This window comes from Falco cherrug, chromosome 2 (assembly GCF_023634085.1).
Source record: "Falco cherrug isolate bFalChe1 chromosome 2, bFalChe1.pri, whole genome shotgun sequence".
NCBI lineage: Eukaryota > Metazoa > Chordata > Aves > Falconiformes > Falconidae > Falco > Falco cherrug.
Window position 1 is genome coordinate 22,979,894 of NC_073698.1, and position 19,994 is coordinate 22,999,887.

A 19,994-nucleotide genomic window follows, 5' to 3' on the forward strand; every position below is an offset into this window, starting at 1 on the left:
ACTAACATTTGCTTTGCTTTTACAGTTACATATGTGGGTAATGGAAAACAACTGTGCTTTGTGAGCTTGAAATACAATTAACTGATGCTCTAAAAGGTAAATGTTTTCTTCTAATTATGTCTAAAAACCTGTCATGAGCCAAGCAAAGTGATTTATATAGAGTAACTGTAACAAGGCTATCCCACTGTTTCCTTCTGTTATTTTAAAAGTATTAATTTTAGATCCTTTGAAATCTTTTCAATAAAATTAAACTTTGGAAAAAATGTAGCATTTCATTGAAGCCAAAGGCTTTGCTCTTGGATCCTGGCTCAAGAGGAGGGAAAGGCAGGTTCAAGTTTTCACTGCATCAGCTTCATATCAAAATTTGTTATCTCATGTTGCTCCAGGCTAGATATGTCAACCTAATTTTCCACGTTCCCATACAGTCCTCCCCAGCCATTTACAAACGGACTGCAGGACAAACAGAAAAAGCATACCAAATTTCCAAATGTGGATATTTTCAGTGAAATTCAATTATTAGCTTTTGGTTGGCAATCAAGATATTTTTGCACAGTGAACAAAGCTACTGATCTCCTTGGTTTTTAAAAAAGATTTTGTCAAATTATAGATCTCAATGCTTTGATATAGAAATGCCCTTCAGTGCCCTCTCCAGGCTGGGTTTTCTGGCCAGATTAAATTTTGCAAAGTACACCAAATCTAAATTTAGTAAATTGTACCTCAGCAGTTAAGCTGAGCCCTGAAATGAACAGGATAGAATAGAATAGAATAGAATAGAGTAGGATAGGATAGGATAGGATAGGATAGAATTAGAATAGAATAGAATAGAATAGTTTCAGTTGGAAGGGACCTGCAATGATCATCTAGTCCAGCTGCCTGACCAATTCAGGCCTGACCAAAAGTTTAAGCATGTTATTAAGGGCATTGTCCAAATGCTTCTTGAACAGACAGCCTCGGGGCATCGACCAGCTCTCTAGGAAGCCTGTTCCAGTGTTTGACCACTATGGTGAGTCAACCCACCCAACCCAAAGGGTCCCCACTTTGAGTTTCTCAGAGAGTTCATAATGGCATGTCCCCAGCAAAATGTGTTTTGTTTTGGACACAGCTCACTGGGACAGAAGGGTCAGAATATTCCATAGATGGAAGACATCCTTTCAGTACAAATGAAGACCTGTACAGTTTTAAATCAAAGTTTCCCATAAAAACAGTTTCAGTGGAAAAATTTTGGACAAGCCCTAAATAATACCAGCTCCAAAAGTTTGCCAGGAAATAGTGCAGAACAACATTGTTTAGTGACCATATAAGTACTTATCTTTGTTGAAGTCTATATGGGTTGGAAATATCTACCGTAGACTGAACAAACGTAGAGTGTTAGGGTGGTGTTAGTTCAATCACTAGATTGCATAATGTAATTTGCATAATCACTCCCATACCAGTAACTACTCGATACCTCCGCAGTTATGATGGTAGTTTTGTTCAATGCATAAAAGAGGAATTACAGAACCTGCTTCTCCACTCTTCTCGGTTTGCTGTCAACAGGGAAAGGGCCCATTATCTGGGGCAGGCACACAGGGATGCACACTTCAAAAAAGGGTTATGGTCTGTATTCATTATATGCAAATTTGCTGGAGCATTAATCTGCTAGGCATTAACATAATATCAATTGGTGCATCAGGGTAATTCTCATCTGATCCAAAGCATTCCTCATGTAAGCAAAACAGTTTAGCTACACAGAGAAATGATGAACTAATTCATTTTTGATCTAACCATATCAAAATCAGCAAATATGAACTAGAGTTGAACATGACCTGATCATACATGCAAAAAGCCACTGCCTTACAGGCAGTTTATGCATTTAAATAATCAAATTAAACAAGACAGTCCTAAATGCATCTTGCTTAACTTGATTATTTATATAAGCAGCCATCTGGCATGAATGACACAGATGAAGTTCTTCCTTAAATTTTTCAACACCAGAACTGTTTTGCATCTTGTACTTATTTCATGTAATTTCTTTACTAGAGCATCTTTATATAGAGACTGGGAGTAGAAGTTAATAGAAATTATAATACAACTACAAGCAGCACTCACTACCTCTACAACTTGATACTAATCAGCTGAAGGGAGTACATTAGCATCCCTCTTTATACAATTACTTTAGCCACGGGAGAATCCATATGTTGCTAGAGGAATACAGCTGAAATCTATCAGGATTAGAAAGCAAGGAAGGCTATCATAAGAAGGCTGAGTAAAACTCCTAGCAGGCTGAAATAATCCTGTTCTGTTCTCTGTTCGTGGTCAGCGTCCTTGTTTCATTAAAAGTATTTTTACCTTTTTGAAAAAGAAACACTTTTTACTATTCTTTATTAAACAGAAAATGCTTTTGGGGTTGCAAAGCATTACTTAAGGTCTGATTCTGAAGGCATATATATGTAAGAGCTGCTTTGCTCATAGGGACTGTCCTACTGACTTTGAAGGGATAAAAGGCTTGAGAAAAGTTACATATGCAGGAGAGTGCTTGAGAATGGGGACTGCTGATGGGCTCATTGGTAAGTACCTGTGCGTATCTTTGCTTAGAGCTTTAGGTAATTATAGTTACAAGAATTATACTACAGTAAAATCAGTAAGAGCCAATCATGTTTAATTGGGGTGGAATGTTTTTTACAATGACCTTATGTAGAGTCTCTCTCTTATGAATGTGTCCTGTGCTCTGCAGTATCTTGAGAGGAGAGGACCCTCAATTTTGATACTTGTGTAATATATGTAGGAGTAGTATGACCAGCAGTTGATTCCTCTCCCTTGAGGGATGCAGGCCTGTGGAGCTTGACCTAGTTTTCAGCACATATGTTCATCTTGACAGTTGAGTCTCTAAGAAATTCCTAATACTCGCTTTTACCATGTGCCTTCAGATCCCACCATCTTTGCTATGTGGCTCTGGAAAGCCCCTGTGTGTGGATGTTGCTGTGGTATTCACACCATGCATGTTGTCACCTGAATAATGGGCTTCCCTGCCAGCTGTATTTCACTGTGCCCAAACCGACTATTGCCATTCCCCTGCCTGGCTGCTCCCACTCTGCAGGTGGAGGACTCCCCATGCAGAGAAGTTGCGGGCAGTATTGGCAATAACAGCTATATTTGCATTTACGCCACAGAAGTGTGGGCAGAGAGTTGTTAAAATAATACTTTTTCCTCTGTGTCAATGTGCAACATATGGTGAATTTGTAAAGAAAAGAAAAAAACTCTAAGATGCTTAGCATGGGAAACTGTGTGTGTGGGCAAGGTAGCTCAATGAGGAGCTGAGATTTCTGGATTTAGTATTTGCCTCCTACCCTAAAAGCTTTAAAAGTAATTTAATTTCTCTATGCTGCCATTTTCCCTCCCACCTGTTGCTTTGTAAGGTTAGCCAGCAGGCTCTCTCCAAAGAGTTTTCACTGTGTTTCACTTGATGTTCATACAGTGAAGTTCATCACAGGGATACGGCTACCATGGCATAAAAAAGGACTGTCCATCACCTGAGCCATAGTCCTTGACTGCACAGCTACTCCTCACCTGTGGGACACACAAGGAAAATCTTTTAAAGTAAACCCCAATGAAAAAAGTTCAAGTTAACATCACTGGTTGGTTCTGGTATACCCAGAGCTTACCACATTCACCCCTGGCTCACCTCACGGAAGAAACTGAGTGGGCCAAGGTAACTCCGTGGTACCCTGAGCCCTCCTGGCCAGGCAGGCTCTCTGGGTGCTGCTGTCATACAAGCAACTAGGAAAATACCCCGAGGAAGGACAGCTCTAGAAAAGGAACCGAGTAGTATTGCTATACAAATGCAGTTTCCTTTTCCTAGGTCAAAATACATTTCACATTGGAGTTATGTAGGAATGGGTCACTAGAAGAACGTCTCCTTCCTTCTGGTTTATCAGCTTCAGATTTCTGGTATGTTTTGAATATATTTTTCTTCCTGCAGCAAAGATTCTGATATGGGAGGAAAATAACATGGCAGGTTTCTCATTCCAAAGTTATTCTGACATTGTCAATTTGATCTTAATGTAAATGGAAGAATGAGGCATCTTTTCTACTGTGGAGTTGGAATAACCTTCCTTCCCACCCTGCACGTACATGCACCCTCTAGTGCTGCTAGCTGCAGTAATTAGCTCAATGTGCTAATGACAGTTTCCAGGGAGAACACTGACAGGATTAATTAATGGGTGAATTTCACTTTAGTAAATGTATAGGCAATTTTCTAAATGCAGATGGCACCGTCCACCCTGACAGGGGCTCATCCTAGAGCTACTTAATACAGTAAGTGTCTGGGGAAAGTGTTTAATTTGTAATATGCTTCATGATACTGTGTCAGGTCTGCATGGCAGGTTTTGGTAGGGGGGGGCACAGGGGCGGCTTCAGCGAGTTGCTGCCAGAAGCTTCCCCCACGGCCCGCGGGCCAGTGCCAGCCGGCTCCCAGAGGGACCCGCCGCTGGCCAAGGCCGAGCCCACCAGCGACAGCGGCAGCGCCTCAGGGGCTGCGTATTGAGCAGGGGGTAAAACCCCCCTGCGGCAGCGAGAGAGCGAGCGCAGCAGCCCCGCAGCCCCGGGCGGTGCGGAGGGGCCGGGGGGCTCCGGGCGCCGCAGCAGCGGCTCCCCCAGCCCGCGGGGCAGCCCCCGGCGGGGCAGGCTGTGCCCCCAGCCCACGGAGCCCGCGGGGGAGCAGCTCCCCCCCGCAGCCCGGGCAGGGGGTGCCCGCAGGGGGCCGGGACCCGCGGGGGCCGCACCGGGGCCGGCTCCGGGCAGGGCCCGTGGCCCCGCGGGGAGGAGCCCGGGCCGGGGCCGGGCTGCGGGCAGGGCCGGGGACCCCGCGGGGGCCGCGCCGGGGCCGGCCGGGCCTGAGGGGCTGGGGCCGGGGGTGAGGAACTGCAGCCCCTGGGCAGGGCTCCCGCTGGAGCAGCCCGTGGGGAGCCGCCTCCCGTGGGGGGGAGCCGCCTCCCGTGGGGGGGACCCCGCGCCGGGGCCGGGCAGGGGGCGAGGACCCTCCCCCGAGGGGCAGGAGCGGCCGGGACGGCGGGGGCGGCACCGACCGTAACCCCCAGGCCCTGCTCCCCTGCGCCGCTGGCAGGGGGGAGGGAGAGGCGTCAGGGGCGAAGTTCAGCCTGGGAGGGAGGGAGGGCTGGGGGAAGGTGGTTTAAGATTCGGGTTTATTTCTCGTTACTCAGATTTGATCGGCGAGAAATTAAACTAATTTCCCCGAGTCGAGCCTGTTCTGCCCATGACGGCACCTGCTGAGCCATCTCCCTGCCCCCATCTCAGCCCAGGAGCCTTTTGCTGTATTTTCCCTCCCCTGCCCGGCTGAGGAGGGGGGTGGCAGAGCGGCTGTGGTGAGCGCCTGGTGTCCAGCCAGGGTCAACCCACCACAGATACTCATCAGAAGGGAAATAACGCTTACATTTACTTCCCAATGCATTATTCATTTCTCAACAACTTGGAAATGTGGTGTCCTTTTATATGATCACCTTTCCCAGACCTATCCGTTGAATCACAAGAAAGGAACGAATGTGCAGTGTCATTAGAGCAGAGTCTCAGGTGTTTGTCCCGTCAGCCTGCACCTCCTGTAAGTCACAAGTTTTATTTTGTATCATAAAAGGAAAAGATAGCAGGAGGACCCTCACTTTGGTTGTAACACAGGCTAAAGACTGTGACATACATTAAAACCTTTGATTGCAAGCACCAGTCCTGACCTTTCAGTTCCAGGGAAACTTGGACCCTCATGGTGTTTGCTAGTGCTTATGGTCCAAGCTCCTCCATGAACATGGTATTTAATAACTTAATTTTGCCACACAACATTCCCAATCTTAGTATGAGGACAGAAAAACAATGTTCTTGTCAGTCAGATCCCAGCAGATTTCAGGATTTTGCAGTTTAGTTTCCTTCTGGCAGAGTAATCAGCAATGTAAACTGTGCATTACTCTTTGACTATGCCTTTCTTATTTATACATAGATAACTGTTCTTTGAACAGAGATGTGCACCTACAAACATACCCTCTCTTCCTGAATGCTCAAGCCAGCTGCCAGTGTCCCAGTGCCAGGTACCAGTTGTAAGTGAAGGATCGACCCTAGTCAGAGACCTGGGGGCAGAGAACGGTGCTTGACGTCTAGGACGGTGATCCTAAAAGAAAGGGATGGAAGTGTGAGACTTGGGAGAGATTGGCCCCTGACAGTGCACACTTACAGAAGGATGTACAGGCAGAGTAAGGAGAGATTCTTCCTTGGTGTACCCTTCTGGCTTAGGAAGAGTTGTATTTGTGTGCATTCATGTACATGTTTGTAAGCATGAATGGATATGTAAGTATATACTTGTAGAACCATGTATTTCCATTTTCTTAAGCTAGAGGTTGCATTACCATCTTTGTTTGTAATAGCACTTGATTGTTTTGGGGTTTTTTTCTTATGCTGTTTGTATCTGTTGGTTTAACCCCAGCCAGCAACGAAGCACCATGCAGCCGCTTGCTCACTTCCCCCTCTCCCCTGGTGGGGTGGGAAAGACAATCAGGGAAAAAGGTAAAACTCATGGATTGAGATAAGAACAATTTAAAAATTGAAATAAAATTAAATATAATAATAATAACAACAATTGTAATTAAAAGGACGGGGAGAGAGGAATAAAATCCGAAAGGAAAAAACAAAACCAGACCCCAAGTGATGCACGGTACAACTGCTCACCACCCACTGACCGATGCCCAGCCAGTCCCTGAGGGGTGATCCCAGGGCCCTGGCCAACTCCCGCAGTTTATATACTTAGCAGACATCCCGTGGTATGGAATGTCCCTTTGACTAGTTCAGGTCAACTGCCCTGGCTGTGTCCCCTCCTGATTTCTTGTGTCCCCTCCCGATTTCTTGTGTCCCTCCAGCTTTCTTGCTGGCAAGGCCTGAGAAACTGAAAAGTCCTTGACTTAGTATAAACATTACTTAGTAACAACTAAAAACATGGGTGTGTTATTAATGCTGTTCTCATACTAAATCCATAATGCAACACTGTACCAGCTACTGAAGAGAAAATTAACTCTATCCCAGCCAAAACCTAATCCCTTTTACAACTCATCTGTGCCTTTATGTATCTCGTGCCTTGTGACAATTTCCAAAATCTAAGTGAAACAGTACTTCTCTGTTTCTTTTAAAACTTACTGTTCTTTGAGAAATAGCAAATAGTCATTCCCTTTTGCTTTCTCAATGTCATTCATAATTTAACATATCACTGTCTTCATTCTTTTTCTGAACACCAGTGTCCTCATATTTGCAGTCATTTCCCATAAAAGTCATTCCGTACCTTTAGTATCCTTATCTCATTGTTTGTCAGTTCTAGCACATGCTTTTAAGGTAGGGAGACCAGAACTGTATACAGTATTCAAGGTCTGAGTACATCCGTACTATGTCATAATGGTGTTTTCTATTTTGCTCTCTGTTCTTTTCCTAATAACTCCTGACATCATATTTACCTTCTTGACCACCACTGAGTAATGAGCTGGTATTTCAGAGAGCTATTCAAAGATCTCTTCCCTGGTGATAATAGCTGATTTGCAGCCCATCACTGAGCATACATAGTTAGGATTGTTTTCCCCCACGCACATTATTTACCATTTATCAATGTTGAATTTCATCTTCCACTTTATCCTCAAAGTCACTCCACAGCATAAAATCCATCTGCAGCTTTTCATAGCCAGTTGTCATTGTTACTCCCTGACAATTTTGCAACATCAGCAAACTTTGTCACCTTACTATTCACCCCTTGTTCAAATCACTTATGAAAATGTTGGCCAGCACAGCTCCCCAGTGATTATCTCCTTCATTGTGAAAAACTGCCTCATCTTTTCCACTTTTTGTTTCACATCTTTTAACCACTTTAGATTAGTTATTAATCCTCATAGGAGGATCTTTCATGACAGCTCCATTTCTGTAAGAGCCTGCGTGAGGGACCCGAGCGAGAGCTTTTGGGGAAAAAAATAGTTACAGCACAAAGTTCCTTGTGCACAGAGGAAAAAGTACTCATGAAGATGGGTAAAGCAAACTTCATCGTACCTGGAAGGAAGATGCAAGCAAGTGGGAAATTAAATAACTGAGGCGATTCTTTGGATGAAGAGATGCTCCGTGGGGCCAGGGTGTTCTCCCAGGCAACCAGGGCATCTCAGTCCTCGCAGAACTTCAGACCCTGACTAGAGAAGGCCCTAAGAAACCTGATCCAGGTTTTAAATTGTGCTTTCCAATAGTCAGTGCAAAGTCCCAAATCTCCATCCACAGCACCTGTGACTCTGGATATTTTATTTGTCAAGTTCTTCTGTAACTGTCCTGGCCAAAGGTAGTGTTGCTCTAACCTTCTGTGATGATCCCCATGTGCAACCCAAATCATGTCTTTGAGCAGCACCTGCATATGAAGTCATTTCATGCCCCTCATTTTTGATAGCAAATTATCTTTCTCCCAGACAAATCTGATATTCCTTGTCATTTATTACTACAAATTACTGTAATTGGAGATAGTTTGCTATTAACGGGCTGTAAAAAAGGCGAATCACTGTTTAATTCAAGCTGCCATTTTGTGATTTAGTCATGACTTGCCCGTGTCCTTCAGGCCAGCAGCAAAGGTGTTGTATGAACTGCTCTGTCTGGAGAGTGCAGTGAGCTCCCCAGGTGGAACTGGGGCTCGAGGGTGCAGTTCATCACCCTGGTACACCTGGTAATGGAGAAAGTGATTTATTTCTCAACTGAAAGGGCACAGCAACGTAAGTAGATAAGCCCACTGAGGAAAGAGCGTCAGCTTTTCTTTGATTCTCTCACTGCTCTCTGTGCACTTGCCGTGGCAGTAACTCCCCTGGGCTTGGTGCAAAACCCTTGAGCCAAACCTGAACAGCTGTATGCTGTGTTCACCCCCATCTTACTCCTCCCTCGGGGCCTGCCACTTGCCTCCAAACTCAAAGCTTTGCTCAAGCTTCAAAGATCTGTAGTCTCAGGAGTCAAAAATATCTATGTAAGTATTGCTTATGTTCTTCAAATAACTAAAGTGGTAATTTTCAGCATTTCATTTACAGTGCTTGTTTATTATTTATTCATAGAGCTTAGTTTTGAAGATAAAGTCATGGACCACAACATCACAAAACAGTTCCTGTTCCATGTTCATCTCTTGAGTCTTCATCACAGAGGGAAGTGTGACAATGTATATTGCATACTTCCTTTGTCTTTATCATACCTTAAATAGTCTTAATATTAATATTAATGCCATACATAGTCTAAAAAGAAACCCAGACTCCTTTAAGAAGTCTTACATCATTAGCAGTTCAACAGATTGCGCTAGCTAAGCTTAAAGGGGGGGTTGAAAAATGATGTGATTATTGCTGTGAAGTCTTTCGTGGATGCACACATCCTGCTTTGGTCTTGACTTGCGCTGCTCAATGCTGTTACTGTACGAAGCAGCCTCAGCAGCTGCTGTAAATTGCATTTCTCTTGTTTCAGCCCATGCTATGTCATACCACCCATTGAATTGTGCAGGAGCTACATCTGTGCCGTGAATCATGACTGAAAAACTGATCTGGCTTAAAAATAACTATTTTGCAGGTTTCTTCAGAGGTGAGGCCAAGAGCCCTGACTCTGTTCACAGTGTGCCTGCAAAATGGTTGCTCCAGAGCCAAGGTGTAATGCGGTACCAGGTGGGCAAAGGAATGTGCTGTGGGACTGAGGGGCAGAGATGTATGGCTGCTCACTACAAAGCCACAGCCTCACGTGGAGACTGTTCTCCATTATCCACTGCTCTCATCTTCTTCCCCTGCCCTTTCATTCCCACCCACCATGCTACCACCTGTGCTATACTGGCACGTGTTTTGTGACTGCTGAGCCAAACAGCTGAAAAATGCCTTTGCGAAAAGGTGTGTTATTTCCCATCCAAGTAAGTGCAGTGGTCCTGGTCACCCAGTGCTGCATGAATGACCGTGCTGGCACAATTGGTGGCAGACTAGAAGCAGCAGCAAATGCTGAAGGTGGGCAACACCCATGCGTGGGCAGGTATTCCTGTGTAGCTGGCTGGTAGTAACACCCTCAGCAGTGGCATTGACTTTGCAGTGGTGGGATAGATGACACTGTCAAACTCCAGCAACAGCAAGAAATATTCCTCAGTACTATGACAGTGTCACTGAGGTATTGCAGAAGTGTTTCAGGGGGGTGGGGGCAGAGGGCTTGCTTTGTCTGCTGACTAACGGTGGAGGTGGCAGCACAAAGCAGAGCCTGTCTCCTCAGAGGAACACACATGTCCTGGGTGTGTGTTGCCAACATTGCCAGAGCCTGATATTAAAATAATTCTTTGTTATCATGCACATTTGGAGTTATGCACAATGGTAGGGTATTGGTGGGTCCCCATCACTACGCTGGAGCCCAAGAGCCCAAACACACAGGCAGAAGAGTCGGTGGCTGCTCCTGACCATCAGAGACTCTCCATGTACATGTAGTTGTGTCCCTCATGTAGACTGCACAGCTGTTGTGTATTAAAATGCACAGGTCAAATACCGCAGTGGCACGCTGATGTGTTCATATTAACACCTTTCCTTCTGGTCTCCAGCTAAAAGCCTTTTCTAGGATATGGGACAGAAGAGAAAGTTAATGCTGTTCAGCAGGTTTCCACGTCAGTTTTCCACATGTGTGCACCTTTCCTCTCCTCATTGTGGGTCAAAATAAACCAATGCTCCAGCATTCCCTGTGAGCTCAGGGCACACATGGCAGGCAAGCTGTGGAAGTTGACAGCCCATGACTGCCTCTGAGCCCTCTGTCTTGGTAAAGTGACTGTCCCCTGTGTGTGTGCCATTGGGCTCTGCAGGGGTGGGAACCAGCAGGTCCTTCCTACACCCCTGGAGAAGGCAGGTCAGGGTCGTCTCTGGCATGGCAGGAGCTGCTCGTCTCCCCACATGCCGGTAAATCACATCCAGTTCCTTTCCTTAATCTGCTGAAGCAAGCCATACCATTCCCACATCACCCAGCACTGCCCCAAGAGTGTCTTGGACCAAGTAATTCTCAGTTTACTTTGTCCCAGGTTTGTCCCAGGCTGGCTGTAAATCGCACAGGTTGAGTGTGTCTTCCCCCAGATCTCTCTCAGGCCAAGAACACCCAGGTGAAAAAAGCACGAATCTTCAGAAGTGTCCCCAGCCCTGAGGGCAACAGAGCCCTGGTGGCACCTAACATGGGTGAAGTGCTGAGGCATCCCGGGCATGGCTTGGCCATCAAGGGCACAGGAGCTCTACATGATAACAGGACACTGGGGGGAGGCTCAGACAGCCCGTTGCTGCCTGTGCACACAGGGTCAAATGGAAAGGCAATGTCCTGTCATCCATTGGGATGAAATACACTCCAAGGTAAAGGCTTTCCAAAGATACTCACTCACAGGGGCAGCAAATCTGGACTGTAGCCTCCAGATCCTGTGTGCAGCCTTCTCAGGAGGCTTCTCTGGAGAGGGCCGTGCAGAGAGCAGGATGCATTGCTGGGAAGAAAAAGCTCCACCAGTGTAGGGACAAAAATTACTGGCAGGTAATGCATTTACCTTGGGGGCAACTGTGTTCACTAGTTGTTATTTTCAGTTGGTGCTATGGAAGGAAACACACTTCCGTCCATCTTCAGAAAAGAATGGTGGTGGATTTCTCCTGGGGGAAGGAGGGGTGCTTAGAGAGAATTAAAGGGACTGCAGCTCTGCCATCAGTGCAACCTGGCACACAGTGTGCTGTGAGTTGTTTTCCTGGGAAAAAGGCTGTGTCTCTGCATCCAGCCTGGAGAAAGATGCAATAAGCAGCTATTAGTATCATGTCTGCAGGTCGCTGAGCGCTGCAGTGAGCTGGTTGTCAGCTCCGCACCAGGTTCCTGCCGTCTGCGCTCTTTGAGTGAAGAAGCCCTTGAAAATCCATCCATTTCTTAAAATGGAGAGGTTTGATGAATTCATCTGACAATAACTATGTAATAGGACCAGTCTGATGGTGTTTGGTTTGCTGGTACTGTATTGTTTCTGTGCTCATAAGCTTCCATTTTTAGTAAGCTGCACATTTGATTGCTTTGGATTTTGGTTTGCTGCCGCTCAAATTACCGTGCTAGCCCACACCTCAGAGTGGCTTGTGCCAGGCTGCTTGCAGACTTTTAAGACAGTCTAATTGCCCTGATCTTGGCATACTTAGATCAGGGCTTAATGCTCTCTCTGCAAGCAGGGGGAAGGGAAAAATACTTGTGGGGGTGGCAGGAAGGGATTTCTTCATCACTACCCAGGTTTTGCTTCTGGGGTGTAGAGGGAAAACTTAAACCCAAGTCTAGAACAATCGAAAACAATGACCACATGATTTTCTGGGTTATTCAGGCTGGGTTCTGTTGCAAAGCACCAGCTTGATTGGCAGGAGATCTGATCATAATTTTCTGTGCTGGACCATGTCAGAGGTACCCATCAGGTGAATCCCAGGGGCTTTTGGGGAGTTGCAAAGGCAGGGGCAGGAGGGCAAAGCCAGCCATGGCAATGTTGCTGCTGTCCTGTGTCTCCTGCTAAAGCGTGAAGAAATGGGGAAAAGCTTTGTTCTTTCTTTGTACCCTCACCAGCATGCCCGCAGCTTTTCCACCGTCTGTCTGTGCCTGTGTCTCTTTCCATACCACACATACACAGGTAAAAGCACGTTTGGCAAGAGGCAGGGTGAAGGATCTCAAAAGCGCATTCCTTTCCCTACTTGGGTCTCTTATTGCAAAGATAGTGTCAATTTTTATTGCATAAAGTAAAGGCTAAACAGCATCCATCCGGGAAACACCAGAAGCCAGGCCTGTAGCAGAACAGCTGAGGTGCTAGACGAGGAGCTGGTCGCCTGGAGAGCAGCTGATGCTTTCTGGCTGGCTCTGCTGTTCTGCACCAAGGGGGACCTCGTGTTTGTGACTGCCAGTGTGGGACGGACCTCGAGCTGCCTTTATCGGAGACAAAGGTGAGTGTGGATACCTGTGGGGTTTCATCAGTTTGTAGTGGAAGGGGAAGAGTTGGTATGTGAGGATGTAACTGGCTCCTGTGATAAACCTCCTTTCCTGCCTCCACCACACTGCTGTGCCTGCAGAGGACCTCACAAAAAATCCCAGTTTCTCATAAATTTCCCAGGGTATATTTTCTTTACAGAGCTAAAAGTCTGGAAAAATCAGCAAATGCACACAGTTGTGCTATTTAAGTGTTTTCCCCATCACAGTCCTTTTTGGCGTGTGTCTTAGGTGCATGCCCAGGTGAGCTCCCTGCTGACCTAGCTTCAGCCTGCAGATCCTCCTCATAAATTTGGATGGAAGGGAACCTCAGATTGCTGGGGCAGACTGCCTGTCTATCACAGGCTATTACATTTCCTTTGCTTCTGTCTGGAGCCAAATTACTTGTGTGGAAATACAGGCATCTGGCCTTGAGCTGCTATAGCTATTGCCTTTGGCACTGAGAGTTAGTGGTTACGCACCCTGGCTGGTGGACGCCTGCGCTCCAATACTAAGCTGAATTTGTGTGGCTGCTGCTTCATTCCTTGGTTCCTGCTGTGGCTTTCTCCTCTATATCATACGGTCCCTCTGCAACCCCTGTTTTCTCTCTCAACAAGTTCATACAATTTGTAGCAAGGTCAGCTACCAATATCCTTTATAAACTCTTCAGGTTTTTCACAGTAGCATTTTCTCCAAGTCTTGAAGTGCCTTTGTGTGTGTGTGTGTGTGTGTGTGTGTATGTGCAGCTTCTGAAATGTTGAACACCTTCCAAAATTGCAGAGGCCAGAAGTAGATACAGTGTTAGGGTCATCAATGTGCATGGTTAAAATATCCCCTTCAGCCCTGTTTGGATCTGCAGGGACTGCAGGAGCCCTTTAGGCACACAAGGGATACGTTTTCCCACTTTTCCCTTGAGTCCTTCCTTGGTCACGGCCCTGCTGTCTTGCTCCCTGCCCTACTTCTCTACATCTGGTTCCAAGATTCAAAAGCCTTTTCTTTGTAGGGCTTGGCAGACTGAGAAGTCCAGCTTATGGTGCATGGCTGTCCTGTGCCTTCCACTGGTCCCTGGGCCACCTGGAAAGGTGCTGCTCTCTTGGCCACCCAGAAGGCCGCCAGACCCCATTGACTTCCAGCGAAGCCACCACATTCCGCACGCTGACAGCTGCTTGCTGAGGGGTCAGCGGCTGGCTCGTCACTCCTTTCAGGGGTGAAATCTTAAAAATAATTTCTAAGAAAATCCTTTCCACATCTTTTAGAAATGGAGCAATGCAAGAATCTGGCCAGATAATGGAAAATGCAGGAGAAAGCATAAGGGTCAAAGATGGTAACGAGGCAGAAACCAAAGTGAAGGTCCCAAAGGCTTGGGCATACATCTGCGTGACTGAGCTCGCCAAGCCCTGCTGTGTGCTGGCTGCTGGGCTCCAGCTGCTCCTGGGCAAGCTTCTAGGCGGTGGCAAGGTGAAGCAATGGGTATAGGCAGGGACAGGGGCCCAGTCCAACCATGACATCTGGCCTTCCATGAGTCGGGGAAAGAACAGGGTCAGAAAACTCCTGCAACCCAGATGGGATGGTGTAACCTGGCCCAGCACACTCACCTGGCTGGGTTTTACATCTGTCCTGGCAGCCTGAGTAATTGCCCCCAGGAGCTGCTCCAGCATTTCACACATCAGGCCCTGCTCTGAGTACTGAAGCACTCACTCAGGAGGTTACTGTAAAAAAACATTGAAAATCATCCTGGAGCAAAAGCTCATGGGACCTTTGCTGTTGCCTGTGCACCCCTGTGCAGCCTGAGCACCTTCAGCCTTTGGCAGTAGCTGTGAGCAGGGTGGACGGTTCAGCCTTCTTTCAACTGATGGATGCATAGTCCATTGCAAGGACTTGAGCCAATTTTGCACTGGTGCAAATGGATGCAGCTCCTATTAAGTTCAATGCAAAACCAGGCGTATAAACCAAAGCTGAATTTCGGCTGGAGTCTCTTTATTCTGTAATAAATTCCTAAATGGATTGTCAGATTCGATATTCTCTCATAAATGTCTAATTAAGGAAAAAGAGAACCTCTGCTTCATAAAATCCCTGACTGATAGTACTAATAAAATGTCATAAATGCAATGAATGTTGTGATAATGCTTTTAGAGACTAATTGCCTTTCATTATCATTAGCACAGAACTGATCAGCACCCAGACTAAGATGCCGCTGTGCCGTGGTGGCACCGCTGGATGCAGGGCAGGGATGGCCAGGAGGAAGAGGAGAAAGGAAGGGCCTTCGTGTCAGTGGCCAGGTTTTGTACCTTCCTCACTTGTCCCTGGGCTGGAGACCACCTTGTGGCCCCGGGAGCAGGGAGCCCTGTCCCCAGGCCCTTAGGAGTTCACTGACGGGGGTTGTCCCTGTGCATGGTCTACCCTCTGTCCTGCAGAGCGTTACCCTTGCAGCAGGGAGCTGAGTGTGAGGATTGGGACTTCCACTGCAGCCATTTGGGGAGCCCCCAGCTGTGTTCAAGGTGAGGAGGGGGCTCCTGGCCCAAATTGTATACCCGTGGGCAGGGATGCAGGCAGAGCTTTGCTTTGCTGCTCCCCTGGCATCCCACCAGTGTGCTTTCCCTGCATCACATGCTTGCCCCCACACCCCAGCCATACATGGGGCTTAAAGTTGGAGATGGTTGTGGGGAAATTATATGCAAATATGCAAATTATTTCATTATGTTGCTGGCATGAAATGACATGCACAGAGTGGATAAAAGCTTGGCAGCTACAGAAATGGGGAAAGCGAAAAGGAGTTCAAAGAGGGATGCTAAGCTCCCTCATCTTCCTCTTGCCCTCCGCAGGAGCAAGCTGCAGGAGGAAAAAAGCCTCCAGGCTGGCCTGGGAAAGCGTGACATCTCCACCTAGCTTTCCATGGCTACCTCCATCACGCTTGGTTAATGCAGCTGAACATCAAAGCTTTGGCCGGAATTTATTCACATATCAAGCCACAGCTGTGCTGCATTTGCAGTATGTGCGTATTCTTCCCAGCCTCGTCTAGTAAATCGTCAGTGGTAGAGAGGAGATGGGACCAGGAGCTTCTGTTTTATTTATTCTCTAAAGCAAAAAGTCAAGACCGGCAGTAAAAAAAAGATATTTTTCTTGCATGATTTGTTGTCTAACACAGCAGTGCTGGGTGTCAGGGAGGGGTAGGACAGGACATGTGAAACACCTGGAGTTACAATGCCAAGGTTGTAAAGTTTGGAAAGAATATGCGTAAATCTTCCTGACACGTATTTTCTCACCCCTGCCTGGTGTCGTGCTGGCTGTTGGTTAGATGGCTGCACGATCTGAGGCTTGAGGCTGCCAGCACTGACCTGGCATCGCTCCTGCCCTGAGCACCACAGCTGACCGGGGAGCCCGCCTGCTCCAAAACCCTAACCCCGGCTGGCTTCTGGTGGCTGTGTCCAGCCTCATGCTCGGAGCCTCAGCAATTAGATCATTTAATAAACCATCTCATTTCGGGCTGTTTTGTGTAAAGCATTTTACCTGGCTTTATTTCTCACATTGCTTTGTATTCCTTCAAACTCCAACCCTGCAAATCGATGCGGTGCCGCTATTGTTGCCTCTAAAATGTTTACTTCTGGCTCTCTTTAGGACCTAAAAGGCTGAAAACTGCATCGTAATTGCCCAATTAGTCCTAATGCTGCGTAGTGTTGACTGTTTAGTTACCATATATTGTGTACAGAACTAATTGTGGTGAAAGTAAATGAATGTGAAGGAAACAAACAAGCTACTAGAAAATAATTACTTGGAGTGTTTCTTTTTAGTACCTGTACAGCAGATTTCATTATAGTCAACAGCTTCTAAAGCTGCTTGAAATAGTGGTATTTGTCATTTTCATAGAAACTTGATAATGACATTAATTTATCTTAATGGTCTGTTCTATTGTTATAAATAGTAAAATTAGCTTAAATTGTCTTGCTTTTGCTGGTTTTGGATGGCTCCAAAGGGCCCCACAACAGCAGATGAGTAGATAATTTGGTGTGCTTGACAGATTTCCAATAATTTGTTATGTGGAACATGAGGTAATGCTAGTACCATTAATGTTCATTTTCCTCCAAATTCATTACTGCCCTTTTCCCTTCTATCTTTTTTAATGTCTGGGCCATTTTTCTATATTTCAAGTGGAGCTACAAAGCCTATTCATATTCAGCTATAGTAGCTATTAACATTCTGCACATAGAGAACATCATGTAGAAAAACAACTCTTTATGAAATGATGAGGCTGGTGGCTATTTATGCTGCAAAGTAGGTAAAATGGGTTGTTTGCTGGTATTAGGGATTGGCTGTAATTAAGTCAAATGTAATTTTAAAGAAATTTAAATGTTTTCATTTTTATAGCCAAGGTAAAACACAATTCAGGGAAATTCTAAGATGGTGTAAATGCATTAATAAAAACTATTTTCCCTGTTTTCTACTGCTTCTGTTTAAACTTCACTGAGGATTTTATGCACGGCTAGTTATTTGCACAATATTTTCTACCTAATTTAAACCTAATTAGTCTTGGGAAAGTATTAAAATTAATGGTACTTTTATGTGGGTTTGCTGATACGGTAATGCTCTGAACAAACAGAAGAGCTTTCCATCAGGGAAGCATTATTTTGCCGCCTTCTTTTCTTTCTTTTTACTTTTGCATTTAACCAACGTTGGCATCCTCTTCCCCTCCAGGTGCAGAGATGCAGAGCAATAGAAGGGGAGGACGGGGATGAGGTTTTGCTGTCCATATTTCACCAGAGCGTACATAGCATATATAAGAACTCAAGGAGAAGCAGTGAGACAGGAGGCTGACTGCCATGAGGTGACTGTGGAGGGATGCCCAGCAGCACGGCCACGTCGCACCATGTGGCAGGGGAGCAGGGGCAGGCCAGGAGGGGAGGGGGGCTTTACTCTGGGGGAGGATGCCCTGGTGGTACCTTGCTGCTGAATGGTGGTGGTGGTGACCCTCCATGCAGCCAGGTGGGAGAGGGGTGGCCCTGCAGGCACTCCCTTTCTGCTGGAAGGCGCTTGGTGAGATGTAGATCTTGGCAGAACAACGTGAATGCTTCCACCAAAGTACGTTGTTTTGATGAAACTTGAAAGAGAAAGCACTCGTGAGTGATGAAAGTATTTTTGAAAACTGCCATTTCATAAAATCTCAGAGTTGTCTTTCAGGAAACACTTCACTGAGAACATCCTTTACTTATGTATTGATTTTACATTATTTTTAGATTTCACAGAATCACAGAGGGGTTAATGTGAAGGGAGCTCTGTGTGAAGGTCCAGCCCCCTGCACAAGCAGGGCCACCTCAAGCTAGTTGCCCAGGACCGTGTCCAGATGGCTTTTGGATATCTCCAAGGTGGGAGCTGGTATTTCTTCAATTTAGGTGTATCAGGCAACATGTGCCTCTGAGAGACCACAAATTAACATGATAGTCAAAACAATGCATTTTTTTAAACTTGCCTTTTAAATCAGCTCCTGCTTATGCTTGATGTGAACATCCACCCTCTAAGCCCATGTCCCAGCACTACCACTTGGCTGGGACAGTGTAATGATGGGATGCCCTCTCCCAGGTTTAACCATGCAGGGTGGCCCTCAGCGAACCCTCTCGTCGGTCAGCGGGCGCAAAAACCTCAGGGCTGGCTCAGCCATTGCTCTGGCAAACACCTACGTGGAGGGATCACCTTCCTGGCCTCCCTGCTGCTCATGGAGGCATGATTAGAGAAGATGCTTGGCCTCTGGGTGAGTGAAGCTGGCTGAGATGGGCCTTCCCTACAGCTGCCAGTGAGCTGGATGGGCATTTTCTCTCCATGAAACTGGGTACCCCAAAGGTGGGTGCCCTAACACCAAATGGCATTGCTGCCCGGCTCCCTGCAGCCGACAGCAGCAGCCAGCAAGGGTGAAGGCACCTGTGTGGGGTGGCTTGTTCCTGATTTATGGAACATTACCCCTAAAGAGGTCACATTTCCCTGGCAGCCACAAGACCACAAGCTTTAAGCTGGGTTTTGCCTGAGATGCATCGTTTCCAACCCAGGAGCGCCTTCCAGGAGGTGGCTTGAGGCAACGGCTCCCCCAGGAGCTCCCCCTCCTCTCTGAGGATCCCACCCCTTGGGACTCCTTTGGTGCCCCATTTTTATGTTTTACCATGTGTGCTTAATGTTGTCTGATGCCTCCTGCATCCCATGAGGAGAGATGAAATCTTTGTGGATTAAATTTTCCTGACTGCTCTTTAAAAACAGCCTCTCTCAGGTGCTTTACATCTGACGTACTTTGGAAATATTCCTCCTCCTCCTCTCTACTGTAAGATTAATCTCACCTACCCTTAGACACTATTGTGTGAAGGTTGGCACCTCCCTTTCAAGATGGGGGGAAAAAGGCTATGCCCATAGTGTGAGTCACCTGATTTATTTTAGACAACTACATTAGGATGAGATGAACAGCACCTGAAAGTGCCAGCTTCTCTCCATTAAGGAGAAAGGGATTCCAAGCTCCCTGGTATAAACATTAGGTATCAACATGACATGTATATGTGCCTGGGCAGAACACCTCTGTCCTCATGCCTCACATCCAGACCGTCGGTGGGAGAGAGATCTGGTGGAATTCTCCTCCACCATGAAGGTCCTGGGTAGCTCAAAGATTCCAAAACTACAGCCATGTTTTACTTCAAGATATGAAAGTGTAATGTAATTACAGGTTGCTGAGTCTTTCCAGACTTCCAAGGCTTATGTTCCTCTCCAAGTGTGGGCTGAAGGTTACATGCAGTCTACCCAAAGGTCTGTTTTGCTGTTTCTGTTTTGTGTATATGAGATTTAAATATTTTTTTAAAAAAGGTGTGCTGGTCTTATTTTTAAATTCTGGGGATGCCGCTGTGCACGCTGAATTCTAAGAAAATCTTTTTGTCTGTTGCTGCTCCTGTGCTGAGAAATACATTGACTTGACTGAGCATTTATAATTAAAATATCTGATATTCAAAGCTTCCAAAGACTCACCAAGTGACAGTCAGACACACCTGGCTGAAGCTGGA

The 19,994-nt window shown here is 46.3% G+C and overlaps 1 long non-coding RNA gene across 2 annotated transcripts in view; it reads left to right on the forward strand.

The window, feature by feature from the left end:
• Positions 1 to 19,994, forward strand: part of LOC114017899 (uncharacterized) — a 28,878-nt gene extending 8,884 nt beyond the window's left edge. For both annotated transcript variants that reach the window (XR_008730921.1, XR_003563232.2), the window contains 3 exons: positions 26 to 96; positions 17,662 to 17,791; positions 18,201 to 19,994. This is a non-coding gene — a long non-coding RNA (uncharacterized LOC114017899). The remainder of the gene's footprint in view (positions 1 to 25; positions 97 to 17,661; positions 17,792 to 18,200) is intronic.